Source organism: Fukomys damarensis, unplaced genomic scaffold (assembly GCF_012274545.1).
Source record: "Fukomys damarensis isolate Sample0158 unplaced genomic scaffold, DMR_v1.0_HiC HiC_scaffold_27, whole genome shotgun sequence".
Lineage (NCBI taxonomy): Eukaryota > Metazoa > Chordata > Mammalia > Rodentia > Bathyergidae > Fukomys > Fukomys damarensis.
Genome location: NW_022900939.1, coordinates 26,602,920 through 26,613,813, shown reverse-complemented (window position 1 = coordinate 26,613,813; position 10,894 = coordinate 26,602,920).

Genomic DNA, 10,894 nt, shown 5'->3' with positions numbered 1-10,894 from the left:
AACTATTATGGGATGGGGTTACCATAGTAACTGAAAGTTCACACAGGAAAAGAGCAAACAGGCTCAACAAAAACAACCACCGTGGGTAGTAGTAACCCAGACAACCACACATCTGAAGGTCAGAGACAAGAAACTGCAACTTTCAGGAATTCCACAAAGGAAACGCACCGCCTGCTAAACTGGAGAAACTTAACAAATATGGAGTTACTAAAGCTAACAATACTTACAACTAATACTCATGATTCCCACAATTCCTCCCTTTTTGTTTTAAAACTCAGGTTCCATAGCAAGAAGAAGCTTAAGAGAAACTATAGGCATGTCCGAGCCTGTCTTAGGTTGGGAAAATCATTTGGCTATCTTACCCGTCATTGGGGTCATCTGTTTTATAGGCCTATAACATAATGAAGATTTAACTGAAGCCCCTGTCTTAGGTTGATCAGTCAAACCTTTTCCTCTTACCCATCTTTGACTTTCCAGACCCTCATTGAAGCTCTCTTTTTATCTGAGTGAGGTAAATGCCCAAATTTTTGGAGGACTCTTCCTTAAGGTCCATGAGCGCATGTAATGTTTTGCGCTGTATATAAATCTGATTTGAGATAACACAGTATTTATGATATTTCACATATTAGAGGCCCCATGCCAAAAACATTCAAACTAAGGCTAGTAACTTTGACATCTGACAATAGGCATATTTCTCCCAATGCAGCAGCAGGTTTCCAAATGTTGGTTTGAGGAAAACGTGAATCTGTTTTCCAAAGTCCTGCAGATAAGCTTAAGTTTGTGGAATTTTGAAATGACCAGTCCGAGACTTTCGAGATGTGTCATTCAATAACCTTTCCGGAGGTATAGTAACATAACATATTTTCCATAAAATCATAGTATTAAGGACAGTGGAGGTTCACCAGTCCCATAAATCCTCATTCTGGATAAAGAAGGGAGACTTTGCTTTTTGGAATGAGATTTCCGCTTGTGCACAGAGACACATCCTGATGTTTTCTCTGCTGCTTCAGTGTTGGGGTCCCAATCCGGTCTCCTCAGTGGAAACCCAGCGTCAAGCTGTTCAGGGATAGTGGTAGGTCTATAAATATATCTGTAACCATAGGTAGGTGGAGCAGAAGAGAAGGGAGAATACCTGGACCAAAAGGTTATTATCATAAACAATATGCTGGAAAGCCTGCATGGTTAAACAATATGAATACATTTTATATACCAGAAAAGTAGCAATAATAATGAATTCTTATGTCCTGTAATGTAGCTTTGTATCAACAGGATCTTCCTTTTTTTTAAAAATAGAAAATAGTATATTTTGAAGATAACCATCAGAAACATGTTACAATAACATATTTATAATTCAGACCTTTGATGATAACCAATATAGACATTTTTAACAACATATTTAACAAGGCATATCTTTTTATAAGGCTATGAAAATTATTTTGGTGGCTCCCATTAGTGAACAAAGATCAGAATAAATTCTCTGAGCAGCTGCTTCTTTATTTACCAACAGGAGCATATCCAAACTTAAAGGTTATATTTAATCATCTTTTAAGTTTTTTATTTGATCCTATAAAGCCAGGTTGTAGAAATCAACAATCTATTTGTATTTGACGTCATTTTGATCAAGAACATACAAACATCTTTGAACATTTAAGACAGACAAACATATAAGACAATTTTAACGAGTGCACTCAGATGGTTTTGGCCAATTGAATTATAAAATCTTTTTGTTATGACTAGTCAAAATTTTTGCAGGTCAAAATTAACAGAGATCTCTTGTAGAATTAGGGTTAAAGGAATGAATACTCTTCTTGACTATAAATGTAAACCTTTTATAACAAACTTGAAACCAACAAGCAAACATAAATAAATGATTTCCACACACCTCTATATACTTAGGCCTTCTGGTCTTGTATATCTTTCTTTACCTGTTTTTAACAAGATGCAAAAGTATAACTCTTACTTATGGCTTTTCTAATATTTTTCTGTCTCATTTACTATTAAACTTCTATAACAAACTTCAGCTTAAAGTGTCCTTTTTCTGTTTTCATACTATGATTGTTTTTTCTTCAGGATTACTCGAAGTGGGTCAGTCATCTGTATGCTTTCCCACGTTGAATCCTCTGTAGATGCGACTTGTCTGACCAGTCGTTCAGGTATCCAGACAGATTAGGGGCTATCTGTAGGGAGAACACATACAGAACCTCTTCCCCAAATTATAACAGGATTGGGTCCTTTCCATTGACCTGTAAGAACATTTTTCCAATGAACCTTGGCATAATTGGTGTTGGTTGTGGGATGCCGATGTCTGTCTGCAGCACACAGACCGGAGGCATGAAGAGTCAAAAAATTTAAAATGAATAAAACATGATTCAAGAGATTTTTGAGGACTCTTGGAATACCATATTCCCCCTTTTACTTTCTTAAGATAAGTTTTGATTGTAAGATGTGCTCTTTCTATTATACCTTGTCCTTGAGGATTATAAGATATACCTGTAACATGTTGAATGTTTAAGGATTGCAAGAATTGTGAGAATCCTTTACTAACATATCCAGGTCCATTATCAGTTTTGATCTGTTTTGGAATTCCTAACATTTGGAAGGCATATAGACAATGGCTTATGATATCCTTAGTAGCTTCACCCATTCATGGGGAGGCAACAAGAAACCCAGAAAATGTATCGATACTGAAATGAACATATTGCACTTTTCCAAACTCTGGGAAATGGCTTACATCCATTTGCCATATCCGATTTGGGGAGATGCCTCTTGGATTAACTCCAAGATGAGGAACAGGGAGCAATGGAGCACAAGAATGACAATTTTTAACAATCTCTCTAGCCTGTTCTCTGGTTATAGAAAACATTTTTGAAAGAGTGTTGGCATTAACATGATGCAGCCAATGAAAAATTTTTGCTTGGTAGATGGAGTCATTGACTAAATTGACAGAATAGTAATCTATTATATCCTTAGTGGCAAAATTGGCCAATTGATTACCTGAAGATAGAGGACCAGGAAGCCCGGAATGTGCTCGAACATGTCCAATAAAAAATAGTTGTTTTCAATTTTGAATCAATTTTTGTATCTCTAAAAATAGGGAATGGGCCGAGGATTGTTTATCAAGTTGTCCAGCTGTTTCCAAATAGGGAATTGAATGTACCAAATATTGGCTATCTGTATAAATATTGATTCTATTATCTGAAAATTTTTGAAAAACTGCTAACATAGCACAGAGTTCCACCAATTGTGCAGAAGCATAATTAGTTTGAAATGTGACGGACTGATCATTATGGAAAAAGGCAGCCATGCCATTAGAAGATCCATCAGTGAAAATCAAAAGAGCATCCTTTAAAGGTTGCAAACTGGTAACCTTTGGGAATATAAATGCCTGATTTTTAGCGAATTGAATAAGCTTATCACCAGGGTAATGATTGTCAGTATCTCCTGAATACTGAATAAAAGCTAAAGGCCAAAAATCTGTAGTCTGTAAGAGCCAATTTCATTGTTCTTTATCATAAGGAATTATTATTTTATGAGGTTCAAATCCAAAAGTACGTTTTGAAAACTTTCTAGCCTGCATACAAAGTTTAGCAACTGCCTCATAGTAAGGCAATATACTCTTACCTGGGTTAGCAGACAAATGGAGCCAATAAATGGGTGCATTTTGCCATAACACACCCATTGGTGTTCCTTGGGAAGGACAAACCACAAAGAACAAAGGCTTAGAATAATCAATGTAGGAAATTTGTTGTTTTTCTATTGCCAATTGAACTGTCTGTAGGGCTTTCTTAGCTTCTATAGTGAGCTCTCGAGGGGAATTTGGAGAAGGATCTCCTATTAAAATATCAAACAATGGTTTTAATTCATGAGTAGATAATTTTAAATAAGGATGTAGCCAATTAATATCTCCTAATAATTTTTGAAAATCATTAAGGGTTTTTAAATGATTGGTCTTTAGAACTATCTTATTATGGGCTATATAACTATTATTTAATTGAAATCCTAAATAAGAACAGGGAAAATTCAATTGCACCTTATCGGGAGCTATGTGAAGGTTAGCGGCTTTAAGACTCAGCACAAGATCAGCATAACAAGAATATAATTCATCCTCATTCAAACAAGCTAACAACAGATCATCCATATAATGTAGGATTTGAACTGTGGGCCAATTTTTTCAAACCTCAGAAAGAGCTTTTGCTATGAAATATTGACATAAGGTAGGGCTATTGGCCATTCCCTGAGGTAATACTTTCCATTGATATCTTTTCATGGGCTGAGCCTGATTGATTTCTGGGAGACTAAAAACAAAATACTGTTTATCCTCATGATGTAAGGGAATAGAGGAAAAACAATCCTTTAAATCCACTACTATAATTTTGGATTCTTTGGCAATGGCTACCGGGGAGGGAAGGCCTGGCTGAAGAGCACCCATTACTATCATTCTTTTATTAACTTGTCTTAGATCTTGTAAAAGTCTCCATTTTCCAGATTTCTTTTTAATTACAAATATTGAGGAATTCCAAGGAGAGAATGAGGCTTCTAAATGGCCAAGCTCAAGTTGCTCCTGTACTAAGCTATGAGCAGCCTGTAATTTTTCTTGGGAGAGAGGCCATTGATCCACCCACACAGTAGGTCCAGGCAACCATTCAATTTTTTCTGCGTGGGGTACAGCTGAATCAATGGCCCCTAAAAAGAATATCCTAAACCTCCTCTTTGGGGATGCGCATGGGGTATCATAGGTGTGGCTATTCCCTGATTGTATTTCCCTAACCCCTTACCTGGAATATACCCCTGATTTAACATTTGTTTTGTGACTGACTCATCAGGGCTACACATGATGGCTCCCACTTGTTGTAAAATATCTCTTCCCCATAGATTCACTGGTAGTGGGGCACAATAAATGGCTGAATCTAGCCCTGATTTCCATTTTCATCATTCCAATTTAATAGCGTTGTGCTCTTTTGAGGATTTTGAGTCATGCCTATTCCCCTAAGATGGGTGGCTGTATCTTGGACAGGCCAATTCTTGGGCCAATGTTGTTGAGCTATCAGAGTCACATCAGCTCCAGTATCTAAAATTCCCTTGAATGTTTTTTTTATTAATCCAAATTGTTAATTCAGGTTTATCTTGTTAGACAGGCGTGACCCAAAATGCATCAGAAGACTCAAAGGCTCTATTTTGCCTATTTTGAGGAAATAAAAACTTTCCTTGTTCTATATAAGGACAAAGCAATATCTGTGCTATTCGCTCCTGAGCAGAGATAACAGTAATGCCATCAGGTGATGAAGCTAATATTTTTATTTCACCCATATAATCTGCATCTATGACTCCTGGATGAATATGAAGCCCTTTTAAAAATCCAACTACTCCTTCCTAGGATGATTCCAACACTGCCTTTCGGAAGGGGTCCAAATACTCCCGTGGAGAGAGCTTGTGCCCATCTGAGGGGTTAACACTAAGTAAGCGGAGGTGTGGAGGTCCAATCCTGCGCTACCTGGGGTTGCTCTGAAGAGGTCATGAGTGGATTTCGATTTGATGCCTCCTGTGGGACAAATTGAATGCTGGGATAAGCTGTTTTCACATTTGTCCTCATATTTGTCGGGGCCTGAGGTGGACCCCGTTGCAAGTTTTTTGTCCACTAGGGGGCGCTCTTTCATAATTATTTTTCTGAGAAGAATCAATGAGTTTTCCCTCCTTGTCAAAAATTGACCTACACTCTGATGCCCAATGGTACCCTTTCTGGCACTTGGGGCATAGGGCTGATGGTCGAGACCCAGAACTAGGTTTATTAGGGCAGTCTCTCTTCAGATGTCCAGGTTGCTTACAACCAAAACATGTGAACTCTTTCTTGTTGCGTGAATTGGCATAAAATGTATCTAAACTCATCCCTTGAGCAGCAGCAGCCATAGCCATCCCTTGTGCCCATCCTTGAGTATATCCTGGTCCTATATCTGCACATAGCCTAATGTATCCTGAGAGATCTCTTTTCTTCTATAGGGTCGGATGGCAGCCTGACAATGTTTATTAGCATTTTCAAAAGCTAGCTGCTGAATGAATGGCAGGCCATTATCTACATTACCAAAAATCCTCCCTGCAGCAGTAACTAATCAATGTACAAAATTTGAAAATGGCTCATCAGGTCCTTGCCTTATGTTAGAAAGGCTAGAGCTAAGGTCCCCTTTGGAGGGAAGGGCAGTCCAAGCATTGCGGGCTGCCAAGGCTATCTAAGCATAAACAGGAGGATCATAATTAATTTGATGAATAACATCCTCATAAGCTCCTTCACCAGCTAACATTTCAAAATTGATTTGACCCATATTAGCCTGAGCATCATGGCGAGCAGTTTCCTTACAATTATCAAAAAAATTGGATTTCCATAAAAGAAAATCACCGCCACTTAAGGCCGCTTTACAGACCATCTTCCAATCACTGGGAGTCAAAAAGGACAGTTGTAGTGACTCAACAATGGCCAAAGTGAATGGTGCATTTGTCCCATACTGAGCTGCAGCTGTTTTTAATTCTTTGACCATCTTGAAATCAATGGGTTTGTGCCCTCTTACCCTGTTACCTCGGCCATCTAATTCTTCAATAACTGGAAAAGCATAAGAGCTGAAGTTGCCTAAGTCCTCTCCTTCCTTTTTGGCCTCTCTCAGCGCTATCTGGAGGGGAGTGAACTTATGGAGTCTTCCTTCCCCGTCTGATATAACCTTTTTATCTATCTTTATTGCCTCTAATTTTCTAAGGAGTGCTTGTTTTTCCTCTGCTAATTGAACTCTTTTCCTTAATTGTGCTACCTCTGAGATCATATCTGAGTTGGGGTCTTTTATTTCTCTTATATTCTCTATATCAGGTTCGATGGGAGCAGTTGGAAGAGGATGAGCAGTTAATAAGGCTCCCACAAAATCATTATTACCTTTATTTTCTCCCTCAGACTCTGAGGAGCTTTCTTGAATTTTAGTTAGATCAGGATACAATTTTGACTCTTTCTCCTCATGTTCTGAATTATGTGATTTAACTTCTCTTAATTCCTCTAAGGTTTCTTTGGCCTCTTTGAGGTGTTTATCTAAGCCCTGTACATCCCTTTTTTGTAAGCACTCATTTATTAAAGACCAGAAAGAAAATGTAATGTCTGATACACTGTCAGAATTACGACTCCTTAATTTTTCATTTAATTCTCCTCCTACTCTATCCCAAACATTGTCAGTTATTTCCTCTACATCACTGAATCAAGGACAAGTTTCATCCACACAATCAAGAAATTGAAACAATGACTTTTTCTTTGCTTTAATTCCTTTCTCACTGAGTAAAGACTGAATTGCTATGCTGAGTTTCGTCTTAGATCCTATGTGCCCCATTGGTACCTGCTTCTCCGAGGATTTTCCCCGCCGGGCGTTCCAGACAGCGGTGTCCTCCTTGTTTCGGTTTGGCGGAACCCCTTTTAACAGCAGGCTTCACGGATTGCTCACCGATCGCCGCTTCAATCAGGTCCCTGTTCGGGCGCCACTTGTCACGAGCTGGCGATGCAGAGCACTGTCCAGCAGTGCCTCAAACCTGAAAGAGCAGCAGGGTGGAGATGGGGCAGAGAGAAAGGAAGGACGCCAAGACAAGAGTCTGATCAAGGCGACGTTTATTGCCAGCAAGCATCAGCCTTTTAAAGCAAAAAACCACAAACTATTATGGGATGGGGTTACCATAGTAACTGAAAGTTCACACAGGAAAAGAGCAAACCAGCTCAACAAAAACAACCACCGTGGGTAGTACTAACCCAGACAACCACACATCTGAAGGTCAGAGACAAGAAACTGCAACTTTCAGGAATTCCACAAAGGAAATGCACCACCTGCTATACTGGAGAAACTTAACAAATATGGAGTTAGTAAAGTTAACAATACTTACAACTAATACTCATGATTCCCACAGCACCCCTTCCCAGGTGCCTCTCATTGAATCTCTCTGGATGTGATTGATGGAAACGATCGACAGGATGCTCACGACTCTTCCAGGATTTGCACTGTTAGATCACATACATGATATGAGGTCCCTAAATATGATGCTTTCATGATGTTCTAGTGGAGAAAAGATTGCTCTGGCCTGCTTGAGCTTTAGAGATTTTCTGGGTCTTCTTTATTTTTATTTTTGTTTTTCTTAGGACAATGGAAGCAGGATTGGTCCTGGGGTATTTTCTAAATTCAAGTGGATAGAAGGGGAGTGGTCTCCTGGCCTCAACAGTGCTACCTGTACTAGTCTTACAACAGTGATGGCAAACCTTTTATTTATTGCAAAGTGCCAACACTGAAAATAAACCTTAACAATGGGGTTTTAGTTTAGAAAAAAACAACTGTTAACTGATGCTTAGCTACTGGGGCGAACATGCCAACCGAAAGGGCTCTTCATGCCTCTGCAGCATGTGAGCTCCAAGTTCACCACCACTGTCCTAGAGCATGCACAGATTCTCACACAGGGTTCTTTGGAGATCCAGGAAACTGAGAAGGGGAAAGAATGGGGGCAACATCTTCCCCTTCCCACTATTGCAATAAATGTAGCACCAGTCTTATTTTATTTATATTTGGTGTTCTGTGTGATTCTGTGTTTATAAAAACAAAATGTTACTAAAAATGGTCTAAAAAGAATTGCTCTAATGCAGTAGCTGATAGGTGTAGAAATGAAGTATTGCAAATCTCTATCTCATTGGGAGATTAGGGTACATGGGCAATGTGTTCAGCTGTGAGCCCAGGATCTTCTGATGGACTGTATACTTACGTGTTCCATGACAGTGGGTTGTAGGCTAGGACCCAGTTGGGGACTTCTGGATGGAGCACTTGTTACTGGAGTATTGGGGCAAAGGCCTTGGCTTCAGGAGTCCCAGTAGGCTAGGCTTGAACATTGGTTCTGAGATGCCAATCAAAGAGACAACAGTGACAGATGTGGGAAAGGAGCTTTAATCTGTGTGGTCACTCTGGGAAGAACAGGAAAAAAGCCTGTGATGTAAGGTCTGTCTATGAAGGGCTGATGGGATTGTTTAGAGGTTTTATAGAAAAGGAGAATTAAGACAAGGGTTGGGGTGTTTGCAGAGCTGGGAGAGGAGGTATTCTTGGTCAGGCCATAGTCTCATTAATTATTATTTTAGGAGTGGTTCTGTGAAGCTCCAGGAAGTTATCATAGCTTCAGAGGGCAATTCAATCCTATCCTGAGACTAATACAGGGATGATATAGAAGATGAAATAGGATCTCTAAATGATATAATTACCAACCTGTTAGATGTCTGATATGCTGAGTTTATGTTCTCCAAAATTGAAGAACGAATTCTAGGAACAACAGAGGTTAAGAGTAGGAAGTTTTTATTAAGAGGATAGCTCCTGAGAAGAAAGAGGGGTCCCAAATGGGTAACTGAAAATTCCACTTTACAGCTAAGTTTTATAAAGTAAAACCATGTGGATACAATGTGGGTTAAACTTATGATTAATCAACAAGGTTATAAGTATAGTCGCTTGGGTAATAGTGATCCAGTGGGGAAACAAGTCACATTACAAGTATACGTGACAAGGACAAAAGACTTTTTCTATGAAATGATGTTTATCTAGACTTCATCAGAACAGCTATTATCATTCATCTTGTCCTTTGGAGAAGTATGCAGGCCAGGTCATTTCACCTTTATCTTGAGGCCTGGCTTCTCAACAGATGCATCTCTGGCAATAATTTAAGGTATTTTTATCTCTTGCACTGCTCTACTGAGGACCCAGCCCTCCCTGACTGCCTATAATATTTCTGTCTAACTTAGCTGTCTATAATAAGACAATTTCTCTTGCTTAGGGGTCAGCCTCAGTTCTGTTCTTGGGTTAAATGCTCCACTGAGGGGAGGAATCTCACAATGGGGTGAACTGTCCATGAGACTCCCTGTTACTTAGGGGTAGTTTTGGTTCCTTGTCATAAAAAATGTTTATTCGTCTCATTGCTCCTGGAACTCAAGGTAATTAATTGCAAAAGAGTGAAGTAGCAGAATTCAGAAAGGAAAAAGTCAAAGACAAAATGGAGAGAGGGATGAAAGGGTATGAGTTAGCTCAGTGACTGAGCCCTCCTTCACACCTATATGTGGCTTTTCTAAGTGGATGCTTGGTTTTCACCACAGCATTGGGGCTGTGGTTCTGAGCATCAGCATCCCGGGAAAAACCAGGAGGGTAGTGCACTGTCTTGTATGTCAGCCTCACAAATCACATCACATCTTGCCCAAGCCCTTCCAGATTCATTGGGAGGGGACACAAAACCTACTTCTCAGTGGGACAAGTATAAAAAATGGAATAGGCGATACTGCCCTGGCCATCTTTGGATAATACATTGTGCCACACTAACTAATTTTAATATGTGTTTATCTTAGCATATATCAATTATGATGAATTTCTTGACTTTTCAACTAGTGTTATGTTTTGTATGCTTAGTACCCAGTGCAGCAGTCTTTAGGGTTGGGGATTTGGGGAAATGGTTGGATCATGAAGGGTCTAACTTCATCAATGGATTAGTCCGCTGAGTTCATAGCTCAGAGGGCTTATTAGAAAGAGGGACCTAATTAGATGAAGGAGGTCACAGGAGGTGTGGATTTGAAGGTATATTTTGTCCCGGTCCCATCCTCCTTGGTTCTTCCTCTCTTGCATGACCAGCATCACTGTGCCATGCCCTTTTGCTATGATGTTTCTGCCTCACCAAGGGCTTGAAGCAATAGAACCAAATGGACTTAAACCATGAGCCAAAATGGATTTTTTTCTCTTTTAAGTTTTTATTCTTGGGTATTTTGTTACAGCAGTAAAAAATGGTGAACACAACTAGTCATGCAGCAATTATGAAAGTGTAGACACTGTACTTCTGGAAACCTTTGTATCAAACTTTGGTCAATTTGCCTGCAAGG